This window comes from Lonchura striata, chromosome 4 (assembly GCF_046129695.1).
Source record: "Lonchura striata isolate bLonStr1 chromosome 4, bLonStr1.mat, whole genome shotgun sequence".
In the NCBI taxonomy this organism is placed as follows: Eukaryota; Metazoa; Chordata; class Aves; order Passeriformes; family Estrildidae; genus Lonchura; species Lonchura striata.
Genome location: NC_134606.1, coordinates 23099554 through 23123823, shown reverse-complemented (window position 1 = coordinate 23123823; position 24270 = coordinate 23099554). Strand labels below are relative to the sequence as shown.

Here is a 24270-nt window from a genome sequence, read left to right as displayed (position 1 = left end):
AGTTTTTCACTGCTTCCCCCCACCCATGATATTTTAAGAATAAATAGGAGTTCTTCAGTGTTCAAACAATGGCAGAGAGGCTGTGGAGTCTGCAACCCCATATATCCTCAAAACCTGACCAAATAGCCTTGCTTGAACCAGGCTGTTTCAGGCACTCCTGCTTGATTTGTTTGCTGGGTTGAACCAAGTGACATCCAGAAATGCCTCAGCCTGTGTGGAGTTTGTTTTAATTGTTAAAAACTCTTTACAACTCTATACACCATAAAGCAAGAAGAGGCTTCTGTCCACACCCCCCCACTTCTGTTGTGCAGCCTTTGAACACATCTAGTTACAACAATACAGCACCTATAATAACTGCAATTACTGCATTAATCTTGTATAGAAAAGGAAAGCACTTATTAATTGAAATACAAGCATGGAGTACAGCATGGTCTCCCTTTTTTCTTTATATAGTATCAAAGCTCTGTTGAATTCTTGTGATGATCATAATAAATTAATTTATGCCTTTTACAAATTATTATTCAGAAGCAAACTTAGTAAGGCTTAGAAATACGAAATTACAGCAAAGAGTCTCTATTTACCAATAACAATTACTGAGTAGGCCATAAAATACTTGTTATGTAAAACAGGTTATTTTTCCAGTGATGATCAATTCAACATTTGCAGATAAATAAATGTCAGCACTTCCATTTTCACTTAGTTCTTCCCTCCCTGGATCACTGGCACACAAATGACAATGCCAGATTAGTGCCAGATTAGTGTCAGATTCAAATAGCACTTCTCCATTATCCTCTATCAATCTCTTCCAACAACCAAGAGATTGCCATGGTTTAGTTGAGGTGTCAGGGAACAGGTTAGACTTGATCTTGAAGGTCTCTTCCAACCTTGTCATTCTGTGATTGTGTGATTCTGTGAATATTTAGCAGAATGCTGACTGTTACGTTCTCAAGTCATAGAAATTTATGAAAGCAAAACAGACAACTCTAGGATCCCAGGAGTTTCTATCACGTGTATATGGACTTTAGACAGACAAACCAGACGGATGTCTGAAACAATAACAAGGTCAAGGTAACCTGAAATGCATGACAAGGAAAACAATACTCAGGAAAAGGAAGAAGCAGACTTCCAAAAATAAAGGAGAAACCAGACTGAGCTGGGACAATTGCAGCTGGTTTTTTCATCACACTTTTCTTTGATTCACCTCTCTGATTAGCCATCCTTATACCATTCTTCACTGTCATGAAGAAGTATTCAACAACCACAAAAAAAGTTACAGCAGGTCTTGTTTTTCAAACTTCTGTATCTAATTGATTCATCCTCTAGCCAGTAGAAAAGGTCATCCTAACTTAAACAATGTCACCAGTGCTAAAAAAATACGATTGTTCCTCAGTAAAAGAGGTTCAATGACAAAGGAAAGATCCTGCAATGGAGAAAGTTATTCATGCACCTTGAAATTACTGTGCAGCAATAGACTTTAGCAGAACACTTCAACTGTTGTGAGTGCTTGAATCCAGCTCTCTTATAATGATAAATCCTGCAAGGGCATGCTGCTGAAAAACATGCTCTGAATGCAGTCCTATTACATATAACATTTCAAGTATAGGGAAAGAAGTAAATAGGTAGTATTCAAGAGCAGGCAGAGCACATAGAATAGAGGAAGAAAAATACTAAACTACTTTCTAATTGAGTTATAATTGATACCAAAAGTATTCACAAAACTCTTTGAATCAAAGAGATTGCATTAGGAAACCACCAGCAGTAAATAAAGTTTTTCAAGGTCATTACAAGGCCTTATTTTTTAATCAAACAGATCAGAGAGGTATTCTAACCACTACTGAATGTTTACCAAAAGCATTAAGCAGCATGAGACACTTCTGGTTTAACTGTGACCAAGTTCAAATGGCAAATAATTAATCAGTATTACTTCTCTTAATTTTTTAAGTACAGAGGAAGTCTCTAGCCTTGACATAACACAAGACTCAAACAATATGCACAAAACTGCCCAATTTGTATATATTTTTTAACTTCTCTGAATACTTTAAGGTAGTTAACTCCATATATAAAAAAGAGGTTGGTTTGGTTTTGCTTGGTGGTGGTGACAGCTTTTTGGTTTGGTTTACTTTTGGGGTTTTTGAACAATTTATTGATTTCAAACTATATAAAATATTTATCATGTAACGGCTATGTGAACCTTCTGGCATTAAAAAAAAACAAACACATGCACATATATACTTACAAACTGGGACTGAAAAAAAAAATTCCTATTTGTAATACATATAAAATAGCAATGGCACAGAACTTACATCTTTAGCTTCACTGAGTTGCCCCACAGTGGGTCCTTTCTCATCTTTCCAAAACCACCACTGATGGTACATTTAATAAAGATCTGCTGTTAAAAACTATAATGCACTCTTCTGTCAGGAAACCATATTTTCTAATATACAAATCAGATGTCAGCAGAAGTGGCTGCTTCCTCCTGGCAAAGGAATAATCGGAATACAAATTAAAATTTGTATTTTTCTCACTTTAAGCAGTTTTAACAATGAGCAATACACTTAAAAGGTTTGAGTAGATTAAGCACATCTAACATCTTAAATAAGTACCAAACATTTCAAGCTGAGCTCAAATATAAGTATTCCTAAGGATAAGAACATCTACCCGATTTCAGTTTTTAGATTACTTCATATCAAAAAAAGCTGACTTACATCAGGTAATGAAATAACATAGCAGAAAAATAAGCTAGAAATAAATGTAAGTTTCCTCACTTGTCATTCCACTTGGTTCTTCGCCACAGTTCTTAACCATCATGAAAAGGTTTACATATCCATGCTGGTGAAGACTAGATTCATTCCATCATGTGGGAAATTAGGCAAATAAAATCTGGCACATCAAAATAAGATTATGTTACTTACACAGCTTATTTGTAAAGTCCTACTGATGCTAAAGAACTGCAATTCATCAAAGCATCGGCCAACTCCTAATCCATTGTGTACACACCAAAGATGTTAGGTATGCTCAAAGTCTGACAATTCCAGTTTACATATTAGCCTAGAGCTTACTCCTCACAAGTGTTGTGCTTCCAAAAAATTTTAAAAAACCCCAAACAGCAATAGTCGCCAAACAAAATAAAATAAAGAATAAACATCAACAACAAAATCCCCAAACACACAAAAAACCAAAACCAAATGAACACGTATACCTAAATTAGGTAAAGAATTTGAAACAACTATTCTGTCACACTCCTAAACATGACAAGCTGATGGCCTAAATACTCTTCACAAGAAATGGAGATACCCATCTCACATTTTACATCTAACTTCATTCCACTGCTCCAAAGAATTTAAAACTATTATCAAAACACACAAAGCACTTCACTTAAGCAGGAACCTGATGAGGATCCAAATTTACAAAACAAAGGCCATGTTGCAGACATGGAAAGTTATTCACCTCAAAAAAGTGGCTTCAGAAAAATCCTACCAGAAAAAGCTGAAAAGCCATTCAATTATTTTACAGAACAACCTTCCAACAAAGGTAATTTCCACATCTGTTCATTTGCACTTTGAGGTTTCCTGAGTGGAGAAAAAAACTACTAAGTATTTAAATACAAGCACAAGAGGAAAAGCAGCCAATTAAATCAAACTGAGATAAACTCATTTTACTTTCTAATATTTATTTAAAAAAAAGCTTTTCTTTTTTTGGACAATGTTTGAGTCCCTCCTCTAAAAACCAGAAGGTAAAAAAGGAAAGAAAAAAACAGGAAATGCGTTCCAGCAGATTTTTCTCAGTAAGTGCAGGAGATGGTTTAGGAGCCTTTTGCACTCTTCTATTTCTGTCAGCAGTCAGCAAGGGAACAGGCCATTCGTTATTGAATATGAAAATCTATAGCCAGCTAATGACAGTGATTCTGGAAACACTTCAAGGATCTTTTCTACTCTTTCGTTCTTGCACTCTGTGTTATTCCCACTGGTTGTTCCAAGGTCTTGTTCAACAGTTTTAACAAAGATCCTCCTTTGTCATATCAAGATCACACTGACAAATAGGTCTAATTCCTAACTAACTTGTATACACTTGCTTTATGCAATGTGTTCTAGGATTTTTTTCCACTTTTGTGATTTTTAAGTCCCAGGTCAGACAGAGTCTTTTGAAGCTGATGCAAAAAATAAGTATTCCTTTGAGAACAAAAAAAAAAGCTTCATCCAACTACATACATAGTTCAAGAGTACCAACCCAGCACAAACTCATCTGAAGTAGATGTTTATGAAGCAAACACAGCCTGCTGAAGAACAGAGCTAAGTTTGCTAGGAAGGACTCAAAAACTTTTGTGCACATGACACGTCATGAGAAGTCAACCTGCAGTGGAAGCCACCTAGTGTCTCACAGGTGACAGAAGCTGTGAAATTCCACATTGTGCAGTTTCCTTTCAAGACACAAAGCTGCTCCTGCTAGAGCCCTTTCATAGAGCTCCCAGAAAGGGACAATCAAATCTGCTGGATGTACATGATTACAACAGTTATGGGGGAGGAGGAAAGCCACCAGTGAGTGTGTTCACCACCAGGTCTGCTTGAAAGGAACTTCCTTTTGCTGTGCACTGAAGGACAAAGCTTGTATTTTGGCAAAAATATGTAAGTAATATGAAGAGTGCAGATATGCAGCATGACAAAAAAAAAACAAAAACACGTATTCTCCTTGTTTAGGTGGAGAAGGTTGTTGCTTGGGGTTTTTGTTTGGTTGGGGTTTTTTTTTGAGTTTGTGGAGTTTTGGTTTTTTTTCAGAAAATAGTAAACTTGAGTATTTGCAAAATGTCTTTCCATTTCTAGGGGTGTTTCGAGGTATTTGATCCTTTTATAGCTTCCCTTCTATGTCCTTCTCCCATACAGCTCACAGCGCAATAAAGCAGGCTGAAGAAAGGGTTTCCCATGGCAAAATTGGCTTTGAGGAGAGACCTTCCAGGATGCTGAGCTCTTGGGCTACCTGGGCTGTCTCCAGTGCAGACTCCACATAGCCCAGCTGTGTCACTGTGACCTATGCCCAGTCTCTGAAGCGATGCTGCAGGCTGAAACAAAGATGAATCTTGTGGTAATGTTGGTGCTTCTGCAACTGCACACCTGACACTAGTACTACTGCTTAAGATTTTATTCTGACTCCCCACTGCAAGTGGGGTATTTGGAAAGAGGAAATAGAACTCCAGCAGTCCTGGAGCTGCAATTTGCCCATACCATGCTTCCAGAGACTATTCAAAACTCAGCCTTATTCAGTTCTGACAGGCAGTATAACTGACAACTAATTAATGCCCTACTGGCATTTTTATAGTAGCAGAGCCTCTGTGAGAATAACTAAAGCAGCAACTTCTTAAAATGCAAGGATTATTATTTTTAATAGAGTTCTTCTGCATGTGAATTTAGCTCTATAAGCATTCCTGAAATAATCATTCGACTGTGTCAGCCACTTAGCATAATTATAAATCAGTACACAGGTAGGAGTGAAAAACAAGAGACTGTGCAACACCTCAGACCTAAAATCCTCCAAAGCCCCTAATGTAACATTTTTATAATCCCTCTATAGCAGTGGCTTCCCCAGATAAAAAGCATTAATGTTAATACAACAGAGGAAGAGTTGGGTTTTTTTAAGTGTAATCAAGGCAACAAGAAATAGAGGGCAACTCCAGAGCTAAATCAAAACAAAAACCAAGAGACAGTAAGAAAAAACCCCTGTATTTATTGAAAAATAAAATACAGGATTTTAAGACATACTTTGATGCTGTTAAAATTTTCCTGACCAGTTCTTCACACAGTCTACAGGAACCCAACTGCAAACACGCACTGCAAGCATGTGACACAAGCAAGCCCAGTCCCAGTCAGGGTGACTGTGTCGGGAAGAATGAGGGTTAAAACTTCCAACCTTACAAATATATACCATACTTAACTTTTTCTGCCTCTGTCATTTTCTCCATTTATATTTCAGCCTTTGGCTCTCAAATCACAACTAGAGACGGGTTCTCTAAAACTTGCACTCCTCTTGGGAGTTCTTTGGAGTTCTATGAAAATGGAGTTTTCATTTTGAGTTGTTATTCTCAACTTTTCACTGTAAGGTTCTTCCACAAGACTAAGATACAGACTAAACATTGCCAATGCCCTGCATAAATAGCGCATAAGTATCTCTTAACAGTCACACTGTCCTTAATATTTCAGTGTACGAGTTAAGTACTGGTAAACAGATATTTTTTTTCTCGCTTTTGAAGCCAAACTCGTCCAAAGCCCCAGTGACCTTATGGTACTTGATCAGCAAACAGCAAATCCTGTCCAAAGCACGGAGGGATACCACGCTACAAACGTCACAAACAACCTCACGATAAACACGTTTCAGCGGTTCTCGACTGTTAAGAACGAACAGGCCTCTAGAATATTTTGATTTCATTTTGAACCGGGTCAGTTTCTCTCGCGGGCTCTATTCTTCGCGAGACGAAGCTCGCCAGCACTCCGCGCTGCTTGCTGCGGGCGGGCGGCCGAAGCCTTCCCACCGCCTCGCTGGCCCTGACCCTTCCTTCAGCGGCCACAGCTGCAGGCAGGGCAGCAGCGGCGATTACAGCGAAGGCCGGGCAATTCGGTGGCGGGCAGAGGGGGGCAGGCCGCCGGCACCGCGGCGCTCCGAGGCCACACGAAGGCCCCGGCGAGAGCAGGCCCGAGCGGCGGCCCCGGCCCGGCGGCGCTGCCCGCGGCCGCTCCGCGCCGGCCACGACCCGCGCCCACAGCCCGGCCGCGGGCGGGCGGCCTGGCCGCGCCGCCCCCGCCCCGCTGCCTCCCCTCCCACCCGCAGGCAACTCCTCTGCGGTGACGCCGGGGACGGGTCCCCCGGGCCCGCCGCCATACGGGACGCGTCGCGGAGGCCGCCCGCTTCCCGCCCCCGGGAGACCGCGGCGAACAGCCCCGCGCCCTATCGGGAGCGGGGGGAGGGCGAAGCTCCTCCCCGGCCCCGCCGCCAGACCCCGCCGGCCGTTACCTCGCTCGGCTCGGCTCGGCTCGCTCGCTCGCTCGCTGTCGCCGGCGGCGGGCGCGGGGCTGCGGCCGCGGAACGGGGAGGCTCGGGCGGGGCGTGCGCCGCGGGCACCCAGCGCCGCTCCCCGGCCGCGCGGGGAAGCGCAGCCCGGGCGGAGGCGCCGCCCCCGCCCCTTCCCCGGCCCGCCCGGGGCCCGCGGTGTCGCCCCGGCCGGCTGAGGCCCCGGGCGGCTCCGCCCCGCGAGCCGCCGGGAAGCCAGCGAGGGAGGGACGGCCGAGCGGTGCGGCGCAGCGTTCGGTGCGGGAGTGAGCTCAGGAGCGAAGGGGGATCGCCCACAGCTAGCACGGTGACATCTCTCAGCCGCGTAGTGGCAGGTTTCACACTTGTAACAAAAAGCGTGAGTGTTTGGTTTCTGCTGCTGCTGCCCAGTTTTACTAAGCAATTTTTAACGTCGAGGATAGGTCCCACAGTCTGGAATGATGCTGTGGGTCTGCATTCATACTGAAGAGGAAATGGCATGTAAACGGCGGCGAGAATGAGATTTTAAGGAAGCTGAGGAGTGTCTGGTGGGATCTGGCATCAGCAACTGCTGTGGAAGTCACCAGCTGCAACAGAATAGAGAAACAGCAAATGAGTAGGAGAGGGCTTCATTATCGACAACAAGCAATGGCCACTTGATGGACATGGACAGTGGAAAATTATGAAAAGATGAAAGACTAGAGATGTGCTCTTGATGGACTGAAATGATGGTAAGTGGCCCTAAATTAGAACTGTTGTGAAGTCACCATGAAGACTTTTGAATTTATCAACACGTGCTCTTAAAATAAAATTATTTTTAAAACAAAGAAAAAAACAAATAACAGGCACCAAACAACACTCAAGATTGGAAGATTTTACTGGGAGAACTTTCCTGTAGTTTTTATAGAAGTTCATTGATTTGAGAAATTTCACTGTCACCAAATGGGCTTTAAAATATAGTTGGAAAATTACATATGACATTTACCCATTACTGAGGTCTGAGAATACGACTTCATTTCATTGCCATAGGTATCTTCATCAGGTGTGTCTCCCTGCCTGTCGTAGCAAGGTAATAGGCAGGGACTCCACTACTTCATGCTTGCACATCCAGTTCTCAGGGGATGGATCCCTGTGCCGCATTGTCTTAAGATACCTCCCTACCATCTGCATGCAGCCACCTCCCATCAGGGCACAATGCCTCTGGAGGACATTTGCTGGAGGTGTGCCACTGTGATCTTCCTAGGGAACAGAAACAGGACACTTGTGTGAAAGGAGAGAAGCATTTTCCCTCCCGATGGGGTGTCATGACCCACTTGGTAGAGTGCTCAATGTTCTTTATAACTTCTCATCATGCTGAACAAATACACCGGTCCATGTGTCAGGGAACATTTATGTCATATTGTATCATCATCTTAACTCCAGCAAATAGCCCACTATTTAGTCTCAAAAGTGTTGGCTAACAAGCCCTTAACTTTTACAACAAATTTCAACAAGCTCCCAACTCCCACAACAAACATCAGGTCTTGGAGGTGTTGGCTAACAAGCTCACAATTTAATATGCTCCCAATCCTAACATTTCAGATTCCCTAGTGCTCTGGATCGGGGGTAAGCCCAGGAGGAAGAGACACACCAATCCACTTTCTTTTACAGTTTATCTGGTGCACACATGTTACGTAAAAGAGATTTTTGCAATCTTTCATTCATGCATGCAATACTAAGCCCTTTAGAGCCCTTCAGGAAATGAGGTCTGTGGGGATCCTGGAGCCCCTTGTGGTGAGGTGCCTTGTAGTGGGGGACTCAACCCCTGTCTTGATGCAGGCACACTGAGCATGAGTCTCGAGGCAGCAAAGAAAGTTGACTTCATACAGCACTGCTCCACCTCCACAGGACCCTCTTTTACAGTCACAACTTTCCTGTCACAACAATCAGAATGTTTGAGACAAAACATGCCTACCTGTTTATGCCCGGTTCTCCAATAGGGGAGTAAGGATGTCTCCCAAGCCGAAGATCCCTCATGCTGTGATTCATCCCATTCAAAGGAAGTGTCATCCCTGAGCCTCATTTGTCCTTCATTTCCCTTCAAAGATGGAAACATGGAAGATGTGTCCTTAAGAAGGCTACTAAAGGTCTGCTTATTTAGCACCTAATGCTTCACAAGAAAGACCAAGAAGTCACAGCCAGCTTTGTGTCTCAATCACAGGTACTCCCACTTCTGGGTCCTTAATGGTCTGCTAGAGAGCCTCCTTCTGCCACCAGGACCCAACCATTTCCATTATAGATGTAACTTTTAATGCAAATAATGATTAAGCATGTGCAAAAGATAATATTTGGTTTTAGGGTGAACTATGTACGCATGGGTAGCTCAACACAGTTGTCCTGTGAAAAACTGCAAAAGGCTGCTGCAGGTAATTTGTTTAGAGCTTGTAGGGTTCACAATCCCAAAATGCTGGCTATTTGGTAGCACAACAACAAAAAGGCAAATAAGGTTTTTTATGTAGGATTTCTTAGTGTATATGTTTCTCAATAAAAGTAAATAAAAGAAAATTTGAAATTTGTATTCAAAACATTTAATGTTTTGGGAAATAAATTGATTTAGGCATTGCTAGTTTGCCTGTGACTTTGCGATTTCAGTACTTATCTGGTAGATACATAGTATGCAATATTTGAATAAACAAGGACAAACATTTACACTTCTAATACAATACATAAAGCCTATACATAGTCATCCAGAGGATTTGCTTATAAACCTCAAAAAAGCTGTCTCTTGCCATGACTCACAAAAGCAAAATAAAGAATTATTCAGTACACTGCTATTGTACAAGTCAAAAAATCTGGAGAAAAATTTGCCTTGATTGGAACTTGTATGTGCATGTCATGCCAAGTGACAGTTTCATGCATGTCCCATGAACTGTTTCCTTACTTCATGTGTTCAGTGTCTGGACAAGTATCAGAAACAAAATCGTTTTTCTTTAAGGGCATGATGCTGGTAATGTGTTAATCATACATTTGGAAAAATAGGTCACATAAATTCCAGTGTAATGACTGTGTCTTTATATTTTTAAGGTTGCCAAAAAAAGAGGAAGAGAAGTTTTCAGTTGCTCTAATCTGATAGCCTCCATTAAACTGCACTGCAAGGGGAGTGTTGCTGCTGGCATTTGATGCATGAAACTATGTTGTTCTTTGCCAGTTGTACGTATTACAGTATTTGACACCATGAAAATATCAGACTAATTTGGGCACTGGCAGATTTCTCACTGTCACAGTGAACACTGTAAATAGGAGGGATTTGATTTAAATAGGAAGGATTTTTTGATCAGAAAATTATAATCACGTAACAGAGGCTCTTTCAAGTATCTGTGTCCTTCAAATTTTCACACAACTTTTTCAAATAACACCATAATCACCTATTATATATGCTGTTGGTTTGGGTTGGGTTTTTTTTCCATTTCCCTCTCCTTATGTCGACACTTGGCTTGTTTTTACTTGGAGTGACTTGAACATACAGCATGTAATCTGTGCTGTTTGGCTAAAGTGTTTAGTCTGGTCTTCACTGAATACTTTAGCAACAGATTTCCATTTTAGTTTCTTCAGTGCTGCCTTCTTAAAGTAAAAATACTTTAGTATGTTTTTGCTTTTGTTATAAATCACATTAAAGTAGTAATATTACCCGACTGGAGACAGAACAAGGAAATGTCAGTCCCTTACAATATTTCTGATTATATACAGCCTACATCTACTCAACAAATTGTGATTTCCTATCTTTTACATTCCAAATGTCATTATAATTTAAAAAAAAATAGATTTTGATTTGCAAGAACAATTTGCAGCTAAACTTTTGTCTTGAAGAGCATACTGGTGTGGCAAGAAAGACATGTTTAACTTCTCCGGTTTTAAAGACTTGTTATTACTTACAGTAACACGGTGAATATACCATAATAAATATTGTAGGAAAAGGCCTGAGGAATAAGTGTGCATTAAAAATTAATGCCTGCTGAGGTAAATCTCAAATAAGTTATCTTACCAGGAGCTTAAGGTACAGTTTTTATCATTATTCAGAACTTTCCTTTGGACCATTCATATATCAAAGCCTTGAACTATAATACATTTTTCCTTCCTTCAGAAAAAAGAGATTAAAAGAGTCTTCATCTAGTTCCTGCAGAAACCATTTTCATAAAAGTTGATCCAGTCCCACAATGCTCTAATCATCTTCCTAAGGATCCTTCCACATTCCATTGCCAGCTTTAGGTTTCATTTACCATTGCAGAAACTAAAGAGTGTTAGCTATCCTTCCCTATTTTTTAAATCGATTTACCTTAATGCTGATTTAAGATGTTTAACTTGGCTACTTGGAATGTCTCTGTCTCCTGTTAATATTACTTTGTCCATAATTTGTCCATGATTACTTTGTGTTCCTACAAAAAATAACTCTTCCCCTCTGCCAGAATGTGATATCCAAAGTAGAAATTTAATTCCATAAGAGAAAAAAAAAAAAAAATAAATAAAAAGGGAGAAGTCTTATTAAAAGAAATGTGTGCAGAGTACCTCACATACCTGTCTCTTCCCCTCCACCCATCTCTAGATTTAAGTCAAATGCATAGCAAATGTTTGTGTTTTATCTCCATTAAGAAACTCCATATGTGGCTTCTATACTTGCAGGATATTGATCTTCTGTTCTATATAGCAACCAATTGCATAGTTAACTGAAGAAACAGGCTGGTACCACTGCAGTAATGTTAGTGATTTCACACTTTTTTTTTTTTTAATTCCAAATAGTGCAGATTTATTATATCTGCATTAAAAGAATGCCTCAATTCCCTCTAGGGCTCTATTATACAAGGCTCCATTTCAGCATTATTTTAAACAGGAGAAAACAGTATTTAGAAGCAGCAGAAATCTAGATCATTAAGGCACTTTTTGCCCCACAGAAGACAATAGCAAAAATTCTACTGATATCAATAGAGTTGCATTTTTAAGTAAACAGGTCACACCTATTCTAGCATTACCACTAAATACAATGAATACTAAAGAAGACACTTAACAAATCAGTACTTTGGTTCACCTATCCATCAGCAAATTATCAAAGGAGTTTATAACATTGCCACTGAAGGTTAATAATTGCAAATTTTCAAATTCTTGTTTAAAAGCATGCTAAAGCAGCATATTACTAGTCTTCATTTAAAGTACCTGTACTTTAATGAGGTACTCCAGATATACTGCAGAACAGAAATCAGATTTGCTCATTATACCTGCTATGCTAAACATCTCCAAAATACATGAACTATAAAGATGCTTGGGCTTTAGGAAAGGAGGTGCAGAGAGATAATGACAATAAATGCTATCATCCTAGAACTGAAGGATTATACTTAATTGTATCTTCTCTGCAGGCATAGAATGAGGTCATGCTTATACAGATGAGAATCCTCATTGCTACAAGGACCTTCTGAATTTGGAATAAGCTCACATTACAGATTGGATCTGTGGTGAATTGGATTCCTGTATTGGATGTTCTCTGCTCTGTTGTTTTTATCAATCTGATATGTCAAATTCAATAGATACCAAAACTCCACCCTAATCAGTTTAAACTGCAGAAATGGAGAACAAACAGTCCCTAATATGCCACCTTGGCATATGATAAAAAGTAATAAGCTGACTTTCATTGCAACTGTCATGTTTTTATCTGTTGAAGATCACTTTATTTTTAAAAACTGCATTGATCCCATCCTATAGTAAATTTAATATCAGATATCTTAGAGATCTGCAGATTTAAGTGTCTTATGAACAAGAATAGCAGTAAAATTGCAGTTCTGTATTTTTTTTTTTTAACTGATTTCATGTATTTCACTGCAGGAATTAGACTTAACAGGAAAAAATGAATAATGGTTGATGCTTCTGCAACTTCTGCTTTTCCCCAAATGTTTTGTTAAAAAAACCAAAACAACAAAATCATGGGGGATTTGCTTAATACATCTACAACAAACAAAATGCAACAGCTGCCTAACTATGCCATGCAATAACAGAGAGAGTAGGTTAATAGGCAGCTACTATCCATTTGAAATGGTAGGAACTTTGTCAGCAGGGTGCCATTATCTAATTTGACCTGGATGTGAAAGTTTACTTATTGTTTTTTGCAAAACAATTATTGTCTGCTGATTCAGATAGAGGACACTTCCACGGAACAGTATCATTAATGGCCTCCATTCATTCATAAAGCCAGAGTTCTAAGAACAAAACTACCTCAGGACAGAAAATCTCTAGGCTTCCAATCTGCACGGTATCTGCCTTCAGGCAGTTGTTAAGAGGACAGGCACAGTTGCAGAATAAATGTCACTGATTTTGAACTGGGCTAAAATATTCTATATTAAGACAGAACTAACATAATTCAAGAATTTGAAGTGACACTTCAGCATTTTATGTTCTTGGGCACCTGAGCTTCTCCTGGGATATCTTACTAAGAATCTAATCTCTACCATAAGTGATAGAACTGAATCCAAATAATTCCATGTTGGAATTTGTCTTCACTAAGGCAAATTTAGGGTAGAGGCACAAATGAAAAGAAATTTCTTTCATTTAGTTAGAACATTATTTCATTATATGTATTAGATGGTTATAATAATCTTATGCTCCTACATGTTTACCTTCATCAAGATAGCCTGTATTAACTACAAACTACCTTGTTCCTATCAGGATTTTATCACTTTAAGGTACTCTATATCTCCTAAAGTAAATATTTTCCTTAGAGCAAAAGAGATGCATTTCCTCAAATATATTAATTCCCAAGTTTACTTAATGAACACTTCATCCTGAGATGTAGAAATAAACACTTGGAAATTAACCATTTAAAATGTCAATTTGAAAGAAAAGGAGAAAAAAAACCCCATCAGTTATTATTTTATTTCAACTATGTCATACTGTAAGTAAAATTTAGTTATTTTTGTATTTTAGGGGTTTTGTGATATCAAGTTATCAGTCCATTTCACCTTACTAAATTCTGTGAAAAAAGTCATTAAAACTCTCCAGTGATTCTAAATAAAAACTAGTACTTTCCTTCTACTGAAAATGTTGAGATATCTTGTTAGCTCTGATTCAGAAATTTTAAATGTTAAGATATTGGATCTTGTGGCAGGATGGAATTTCTAAGTAGATCTAATATTAAGTACAAGCCTGAATCTTAGGCAAGTTCCAATCATTTATTAATGTTACTCTGATGAAAAAACACTTTTACCTGTCAAGGCAGACTGTACTCCATTGGCCATGGAATTAATTTACCAGAAGTTAATTGCTTGCCAATCACAAGTGATTTATGAACCTGTTTTCCTCACAGTGACTGACCTTCAATTAATGTAAGATTAAAACAATATAAAAATCCCTTTTATTTCTTTCCTAAAATAGCTTCCAAGAGGCCTTATTCTCAAGTACAGATGTGTACAATACATATCCTATTGAGACATGAATATTTTACAAAATGTTCTCATACCACAACTCAATGGCTTCAAAATTGTACAATATATATCTTGCAGGTATCCTGCTTAGTGTCTGTTTACCTCACCATTTGTTACACAAAAACTGCTAGTTACAGCAATCCTTGTGCTTGACATCTGTTACAAACATCTGTGGATTACTCCAACTGCTTGTAAAAATAAATTAGGGAACTTGTTATGGCCTAAACCCACTAGCACTTATTTATTAATTAGATTTCAGTAACTAGTTTCTGAACTTGAATAACTTGTATGCCAGATGTCTTATGCTGAAACAAGAAGCCAAGGAGATGGGGGGAAGGGAGCAGCAAGTGTGTGAAGTGCATTTAAAAACAGCTGTGTATACTACCATTTTTAAAGAAATTTCTTTGTTTATTGTGTGCTTCTTTGTAACTGTCACATGATAGAATCTAATTATTTAGATAGGAAATGAGCAGATAGTTATTTGGTTGTTGCTGAATGGGAAAGGCCTTCTTTTGCTTTCCTGTAAATTCTGACCTCTTTGGGGTTTTTTTTAGTCCTCTTAAAATCCACCTATCGCTTCTATTTTTTAACATTTCATACCCTCTCTCACTGGAAACGGGGCCACATTCTTTCCCAGTGAATAACACCAGCAACAAAAGAAACTCAAATTTAGAAAGCCACAGGCCATCTTACAGTTTCAGTGACATAAAAGGACAGTCATTCCTTCTAACAGGACAGTCTACAGTCTCCAATTTATTTAAGGATTAGGCAGACATTAGTACCTGTCAAATTCATGACAATTCCAAGTTCAAAGAATGAGGGAATCATATCTTAAGACAAGCTCCACTCCACCCTGCTCTAGCTTACGACATTCAGATTGGTATCTGCAACCTGATACACACAATTCAGGATGGAGCAGAGGAGGTGTCATTTGGATCTGGGCCCATCTGTAATAGACAACTTATTAAAAACCCAAACAAACAAACCAACCCCAAACAAAAACAGTTGATACAACAACATGAAAACATGTTTAAGCTTTTTTCAAATGGATGATCAAACATGAACTCTTTCAACTGCTTTATTCCTCTGATTACACTCCACAAGACCTGGAAGAATGAACAAGCTAACTTAAAAAAACATTGAAATAGGAGTAGTTCATATTTTCTGTGTAATTCTTAAATTTCTGAGTTGGGAATTTCTTCTTCTGTATGATGGTGATGGTTAGGAGACAAAAATGTGTACCTTAAAACTTCAGTGAGAATTTTATCAGTTTTTATTATGAACTTACCTATTTTCCATGTACAAAAAATAAATTAAATATACTACATGGTAGAAGAGTAGAAAAGGAAAAGGTATACTGTATATTACATATTCAGCAGAATAAATTGCCAATTTCCCCCTCATCCATTGTGCTAGGTTTGGGTGGGTAGAGTTAATTTTCTTTACAGTGGCTGGTATGGGGCTATGTTTTGGATTTATGCTGAAAGCAGGTTGATAATGCAACAGAGCTGTTTTTGTTATTGCTGAGCAGCCCTTACAAAGCATCAAGATATCTTCTGTGAGGAGGCTGGAGGTGCACAAGGTGTTGGGAAGGGACACAGATGAAGCAGCTGACCCCAACTGACCAAAGTAATTTTCCAGACCATAAAGTGTCATCCTCAGTATGTAAAGCTGGGGAAAGAATAAGAAAGGTGGGGACACTTTGAGTGATGGTGTTTGTACTTCCCAAATACATGTGATGAAGCCTTGATTTCCTAGGGATGGCTGAACACCTGCCTGCCCGTGGGAAGTGGTAAATTGATTCCTTGGTTTTCTTTGCGTGTGAGGCTTTTGCTTTACCTAGTAAACTGTCATAATCTCAACCCATGAGTTTTCTCACTTTTACCCTTCCAATTCTCTTTCCCATTCCAATGTGAGAGAATGACTGAGCAGCTATGTGGGACTAGGTTGCTGGCTGGGGTTAAACACAACATCCATAAACGTGTTGGTAATTATTTTCCTCAGCAGCATTATGCAGTTTGTGATTTTGATGACTCTTAAAGACATATGTTTTTGGACTTTCCTAGTTGTTTCTGGTTATACATGTACTTTTCAAATTCAGCAATTATAAAAGGCACATACAAGTAAATCCGTATCTAAATTATGCTTAAACACATTAATGGGATGAAATAGAAAACAAACATTTCCATAATTTAAGCCTCTTTCATTTGTTTTTCAAAACTTTACACTGTCAGGTTCACTGCTTTAGTGACTGCAGCCACCATCACACATATTCTTCCCAGGTCTCAGCAAGAAGACTAATGCAGCATCAAAACAGCAAGCAGGACATATGCATACAGAAATAAAAGCTCCCAATATATTTTGATGTAGCTCTCTAGCTGACCTGAAACTCCCCTTCATATGTAAATGGAGGGCAAAAGAAGTCCACAACAATCTTCTTTTAAACTTTGAATTTTAATAGTATGCTCTGTTTTCAAAAATCTTCTTGCAAGTTTGTTCAGCTAGCTTCCAAAGATACTATTATAGTGGCTGTTAAATATGGAAAGCCAAAATCAAAATTGAAAGTAAATAGCACTGTAGGTGTAACTCGTTTTGAGATATATCACAGAACATTTAATTATATTGTTCTTAGAATTTGGCTTCTCAAGTTCATCTTCAATTTGGCAAAATTGTACTTACAGATCACAAATAATGATATTTAAAAGATACTTGCAATTCACTCAGAGCTATTTATTTCACCTTCTATCTCTGCATTTTTTGTTTGCTTACATGGAACTCCTACTGTCCAGACACCTGCAGATTTTCTACTACATGTGCTCATCTTTGCTCATTCCATTTCTCTTGTTCATTCATACCTTTTCCTGAGTTCCCATTTCCCACACCCAGCAGCAGGTCAATGGACAAATCTTATAGAAAGGAACAGAGAGACAAACACCAAAATAGGGTATTGGTAAGACAGAAAAAAGTATTACTGCAAGTTTGCTTAAATTCAGGAAACTATAGAGGCTTTTGGGGGTTTTTTTGCTCATAGATTATGTCAGCATTTGTGTACTTCTTTTAGTGTTATTTTGTACCTGCTACATGAAGGAGCTTCCTTAAGGGATTTAAGGATCTATTGCTTTTTTCCCCTAGAAGTAACATTATTCTGTTCTTACTATATTCAGAATCTGATAGACTTGTCAACATGTTTTTTCATTTAAATAGAAAAATTCATGCCTAACAGTGAATCTAGGCAGCTGAATGATACTGAAAACAGATTAAAAATATGGTTCACTCCAGTTTTCTTCTGGATTACAGGCAGCTGCCGAGCAGATCTTGAAGGTTTAAAAATTGATTAAATATAGGTCAATGGCATTTCATAAAAAAAACTGACTACATCTAAAATAGTGACTTAAATGTTAACATGGTGGCTAAAATTCTTTTTCTGCCTTAGTAAAGGATTTAGATAAAGGAATTTTACAATTTGAGTGAGTGCTTCCCTGAAAATAGAAATGATTAGGTATAAGTATGCAGGGTCTGGAAGATAAAAAGCACAGTACAGAGATATACTTAAGAAAGCAAGTGTTTATGTGCTTGATACAGTGTAGTTATAGTATATTACACAGAGTACACATAAGCTTGCCAAATTCAGATATGCTATAAATAGTGGTATTAGATGCTGGTGAAATTCTAAGTGGACACAAACCAGTCTACTTTACAAGCAGTAATCCCTCTGCTGGCAATAGTATCACCTTCATTGATCACTCCATCATCATGGACATTTTTATATTGCATCATGAAGAATTTTTGGCTAAAAATCTGTATATTATTAACAGAGTTTTTATATTACTAAGCATTTTTGTCAAGACTACACATTTCTCATTTCTCTATTTGCTCGTGATTTGTCTAGGTTACGTCTAGCTTTGTCTACTCAATACTTGATATTCTGTGCTCTCTTGTCAAGCACCCTCATAAGTACTAGCTCAAATAACCTTATTTAGCATCTCTGCTGTCACATATACTGAATTTAGGAAAATTTTCTTCTTCTGATACTCAGTATTCCCTGCCGCTGGATCACAATGCTGTCGTGCTAGTTGATGATCTGGATGCAAACATCCAGTGCATTAACTGAAGTAGAATTGTAAGGATGAAGTGACTGGAGCAGCACAAACGAAAGAAGTAATTCTATTTCATAAATTCAAATGCAAATTGTTTTTTATGAGGGTTTGAAATTCCAGGTTTGATATTCAGGTTCCAAAATGGCATAGTGGTGTAATGTTCTAATGATCATCCCCTTGAGCCATTCACAGAACACACTGACTGGATCCCCCAGTGCATAAACCTATATGATCAATATATTTCCTGACTTTGTTCCAAGGCAAATGATAATGATTCTGTTGCTCACACAGTCATACACACACACTTTGATGCTTCCCTGCATTTGACAAATGCAACTCTTTTTTAAGCCTCTGAATACACGACATAACCTATCCATCAACGAGAAATGACCCCGTCATTAGAGCACAGCTCTAAGGCTGCACATACATTCATCAAATGTCTTTCTTTGACCATAATGGTAAATTCCAAGTTCATATTAATTTGTAAAATTTGATATCATTCTCTTCTTTACTGCAAGCAGCAGACATTATATCTGTTGGAAGAATTAGCAACAGCAGCATCATAAATACAATAAATACTTTTCACAAAAGAGTCTCTTAATCAGAACTTTTAAGTACCACACATATTCTTATTTTTTAATAGATCATAGGACAGTTCTTATTTAATGAGGCAGGGGGAGAAACTCATTGTTTTAACTTCAGAAAACAGCTGTCATGGGCTAAATATACTGCCAAACTTTCCCAATTTCCCCAGTAGTATTTCCTCTAAGCAGTCCCATATACTCAGAATTTCCCCACATCTGCCTTGTTATTTGAAAAAATATGATGTGAATATAAAGAATCATGTGCTACTATTAAAACTAAGGTAACTGCAAACTTCCTTGTAGCCTGGGTAGGACAAAAAAAAATCTCAGAAAGATTTCACAGAATGGAAAAGTTGAGTTAGAAATGGACTTCTTTTAAATGACCTTCAGCTGATGACATAGCAGTCCGTTACAACACCTGCTGTATCCAAGTATTAGAGAGAAATAAAGGGCTAATGAAAGACACAGGGTATTCTTGAGTATGACATAAATAAAATAACTTTATAGTGTATTAGCTAGCTTCATTATTAGTGGTGTAGCTAAAGAGACTGTTCATAAATTCAGTTTACATGGGATCAAATTTACCCAATCAGAACCTATCCAGTAGAAACTAGAAAATTTTGAAGAATAGTTGATCCATCCACAGCTTCCCTTATAAAAGCCTGGAAAAAAAATCACCATGGAAGTAGAAAGATTTCACTGGTGAAAAGCCTAATTTTTTGCTGTAGTAACTTATCAATGTGACTTTTGAGAAATTATTGACTGTGACAAAGAAAATTGAAGCTTTTGTGATATGGTGCAAGCAAAGACACATCTTCTGGACAGAAAGGATGATAAATGCACATATTAAATATATTATTGGAGAAAAGTAGACTTGGTTGTCAGAAATGAATAGGTGTAAATGTATGTGCTTTGGACACATCAGGAACAGAGATGGAAATAACCTTGAGAATGTAATTATGGAGTGAATGGTGACAAGTCATCATAATTGAGAGCAGCTAGAAAGGAGGTGGATAGATGACATGCAGTAGGCTGCTGTAACTTCAGTTTCTGAATGTTCAAAACTAGCAATAGATAATTGAGGTTTCTAAAAATTCTCCTGTGAAATCACCAATATGCAGGTGCCAATAAATTGATTTTACTTCACTTGCAAGCAAATATAGAAGCATAATAATTTTGTTAATAGAGTGGTTTGTAAATTAAAAATGTATTCATAAATATACACTTTTTCACAATTGCTTAAATGTTATGTATAGTGACAATCTTTGCCATTTCTGAATGTGTCCTGACACTACAAAACTTCAGTGGCAAGTGTAATTGTCCCTGGTGTGTGTATATATATATATATATATATATATATATAAACACACATATATATGTAAATATATATCTATATATATGTCTGTATATATGTGTGTGTTTGTGTGTGTGTGTGTGTGCTGGGGAACTAATGAATCAAGAGCAGCCCTGTACAAAAACCATTTGGTGGTGCTGTGGGTGAGAGACTGGACATGACCCAGCCATGGCACTCACAGCCCAGAGAGCCAAACGTGTCCTGGGCTGCACCCAGAGCCCCGTGGGCAGCAGGGGAGGGAGGGGATTCTGTCCCTCTGCTCTGCTCTGCTGAGAGCCCACCTGAGGTGCTGCAGCCAGCTCTGGGCCCCAGCACAGGAAGGACATGGATCTACTGGAACTGGTCCAGAGAAAGGCCATGAATATGATCAGAGGGCTGGAGCATCTTTCCTGTGAGGAAAGGCTGAGAGAGCTGGGGTTATTCAGCCTGAAAGAAGACTCCAGGGTGACCTTGTAACAGCCTTCCAGTACTTAAAGGGGACTTACAAACATGATGCTGACAGACTTTTTAGCCTGTTGTGATAAGACAAAGCGTGATGCTTTTAAACCAAAAGAGTGTAGATTTAGTCTAGATATAAGAAAAGTAATTTTTAGCAGGAGGGTGCTAAAACAGAACAGGTTACTTAGAAAGGTAATGGATGTCTCATCTGTGGTAACACGCAAGGTCACACTGGACAGGGCTTGGAGCAACCTGATCTAGATGGAGATATCTCTGCTTACTGCACTGGACTGACTAGATGACCTTTAAAGTCCCTCTCTACCCTAACTATTCTATAGTTCTGTGATAACTGCCCTATTTCCAAGCATGATTCAGAATAAAGGCATTTTTAGGCAGCACATGGAGAAGTCCTCCTTACCAAAACCAGAGCAAAAATAACATTCAGACAAATCATGGCTATGGATCAGTTTCTAAAGAGTTTATCATCCATACAGTGTGTGGTCCTTCCCTTTATTCAGAACTGGTACTATTCCATGAAGACTCAGTGAGCAGTGAGATTCTTCCACAGGAGCACTTTGTGTCTCCATGACTGTCTTTATGACATAATACACATAAGTCCTCTTTTACCGATTTTATCTTGTCAATGTAGAAAATGGGAGATATACAAGTCCCTGGTTTTCTGGCAAAGCTCACTTCCTGGGCTCTTCTAAGAGTAATTTCACTGTAAATACCCCCTGGAATGGAACACCTTTTGGAGCTTTTTCATTATAGCAATGCACATTGTCAAGAAACTCACCTCTGACCCACCTCACTTTACAGCAGATGTAAAATACATCAATTATTAAAATAGGCAGTTAAAACAATTAGGTGGTGTTATCGAAGATATATTATAATGCAATGACAGATATTACTTATTGCAGTTCACAACACAGTGTCATGTCTTAATGTCACTGTTTACTTCTTAGTCATTGTTACTATCTATGTTTACTGTCTTAATAAAGACCTGAGGAGAACCACTAAGCAGTTTCTGGAAGCATGTGAGCATAGCTTAATTTGATCAACATGAATTAAAGGATTTTCTATGCTTGAAGTAATCACTCCGTACTCTCTTCTGTTTCACCCAAAGAGTGTTTTGTTCTGAAAACCCTGTGCTGCATTATTTTTGCTACCAATAAAACCACATTTTTCCTTTCTTGATCATTTCCTTGAACCTGTCCTATCACAATACAATAAAAGAAGTGCCTCACAAAGCTGACACACAGGTATTCGGCACCCTTTATTTCAGTCTGCTTATGAATAACAATTGCAATCATAGTCTAAAATATAATCAAAACAAACAAAGGCAGATCAGAGCAAATACATACCAATAAAAATAATGTGAGTGAAGGTAATAAAATTCTGATGCAAACAGTAAAATCTGGGTAAAGACTAAAGGACTCAGTAATATTATTAGACAGCCATCCAGTAAAACCCAAGGGATCATGTGAACCTGGCTACAGCTGTACAAGCACAGTCCAAGTCAGATCTCAGCTGCTTGCTGAAATTAGAAGGGTGAAGGTCAAACAAGCAAAAGCAACAAACCAGAGACTAGCAGCTGTAATTGTATTTGATGACAGCAGATTTCAAGACTATACAGATTAAGGAGTGCAACAGGTCAGATTATCTGAAGCTTTTATGTTTTTACATTCTGAAAATGCCATGCATATATTCAAACTAATTGGCAGTTAAGTGTTCATTAATTGGGTGTGATATCGAATCTACATGCTCTGTTTTAGCCCTTTAGAATTTCAAATGGTGCAGAAGTTCAAATCCCACTGCTCTTCTGAGAAAAGATAGAACCATTGCCTAATCAGCCCATGATTACAGAAATTTACACCTACTCCTCTCAGCCACTTTGCTGATATGATTTGTCCAAGACTCACTCAAAACACTACATATCTGGCTAACATACTGCTGACTAATCACTCATTTCCCATAAAAGCAGGAATCTTGTGCAAACTCCTTGACAGTCAACCTTCCACTGATGCCTTTCAAGACCTACTGTGTTATTCTAACTTCACTATTTATCTGAAATCTGAAAGAAGACAGAAAGATCTTGGTCCACAGCCAAGAGTACTTCAGTGTGGGGAGTCACTAAGAACTTTGCAAGATGAAACGGAATTTTAATTGAATGAGCAAACCTTGCCTGGCTCTCTCAAGTAAAATCTTTTAATTGCCTTGTCTAACTACATGCTACTTTCAATGTACATATTCCTTACAATGCAAGACATTATCTTATTTGGTGAAAAATAAAAGTGATTAGAATTGCATAATGAAGGCTTTGCATTGTGTTTGTCTTAGACTAAAAGCAAGTTGTGGGAGAGTAGCCCTTAACCATTATGTTCTTAGTCCTACTTCACAACCCATTGTATAAACAATTCTAAGTAAAAATGGCGTCAGTTTGTTGAAAAAAAATCTTTTAACTACAAGATTACAACAAGAAGTTATGCTATTGTAGATCACACGAATGATGTACATAACACAGTGCTTTTCAATAACAACTAAATAATATTTGAAAACAAATATCAAAATCCATGAAATTCAGACAGGTCAAATTTCTGGAATGCAAAACCTGTAGCACTTCAATTCTGCCCAAAGAGAAGTCTGCCTAACATCTTTCTAGCTTTATGTTTGGTTCATGAAAAAAACCTTAGCAATGGACTCTTTCAATTAATTTATTGCTTTTTACTTACTTAGATTATTTTCCTATTTAAAGTGAAAAGAGCTCATATAGGTTTTTGATATACATACTTTATTTAGTTACAGAATAATCTTCCAGGAGTTGTTCCTAATTTATTATGCTATCAGAAGTGTACTAAAAATAAGGAACCTACACCAAATGGTTTATATTAGTAATTTGATTGGAGAAGGAAGCACCTTATGTAACAAATTTAAGGATAAAAGACCCAAATATATGTTCAATGTATATAAGCTCTGACAGTACATCTCATTTGATTGACAACAAGTTAAAGCTGATAGCTAGTCTCAGTACTTCAACATTAAGGCAAATCTAAATAGCCCCTTCAGTTTAGATTGGGAAAAAAGATTACATGCTTTATCTATTTACTAAAATCAGTACAACCTTAGGGTCACCTGTCTATTGTCAATGTCCAAATCCACTGATCCTTAAGCTGACAGAGAATCATTTTATCTAAGTCTGGATTCACAGCCAGATTTAAATGCCTGGTTTGATGACACCCTTCTAAATTTCAAAATCAGTGTCTGAGATTCTCCAAGTGTTCATTGCAACTCTCAGTCACTTTCACTATAATCCTTTTAAGCTGGTTTCATAGAGGCTGTGGACACTC

The 24270-nt window shown here is 38.3% G+C and overlaps 1 protein-coding gene and 1 long non-coding RNA gene across 7 annotated transcripts in view; both read right to left on the bottom strand.

Moving 5' to 3' along the window:
- N4BP2 (NEDD4 binding protein 2) overlaps window positions 1-7110 on the bottom strand; it is a 35728-nt gene extending 28618 nt beyond the window's left edge. For 4 of the 6 annotated variants that reach the window (XM_021533195.2, XM_021533199.2, XM_021533200.3 and 1 more), the window contains exons 1-3: window positions 6997-7110; window positions 2766-2880; window positions 2304-2476 (exon numbers count right to left, since the gene is read on the bottom strand). The gene's annotated coding sequence lies outside the window, so the exon portion shown is untranslated. Of the gene's footprint in view, window positions 1-2303; window positions 2477-2765; window positions 2881-4971; window positions 5054-6996 lie in introns of all 6 variants that reach the window. The other 2 variants (XM_077782810.1, XM_021533198.2) reach the window with 2 other exon arrangements.
- Window positions 7111-7397: 287 nt separating this feature from the next.
- Window positions 7398-9150, bottom strand: LOC110472019 (uncharacterized). The gene is made up of 3 exons (XR_002465679.3): window positions 8966-9150; window positions 7997-8250; window positions 7398-7598 (listed from the first exon to the last, which is right to left on the bottom strand). It is a non-coding gene; the product is annotated as an uncharacterized LOC110472019 (long non-coding RNA).
- Window positions 9151-24270: the final 15120 nt, after the last annotated feature.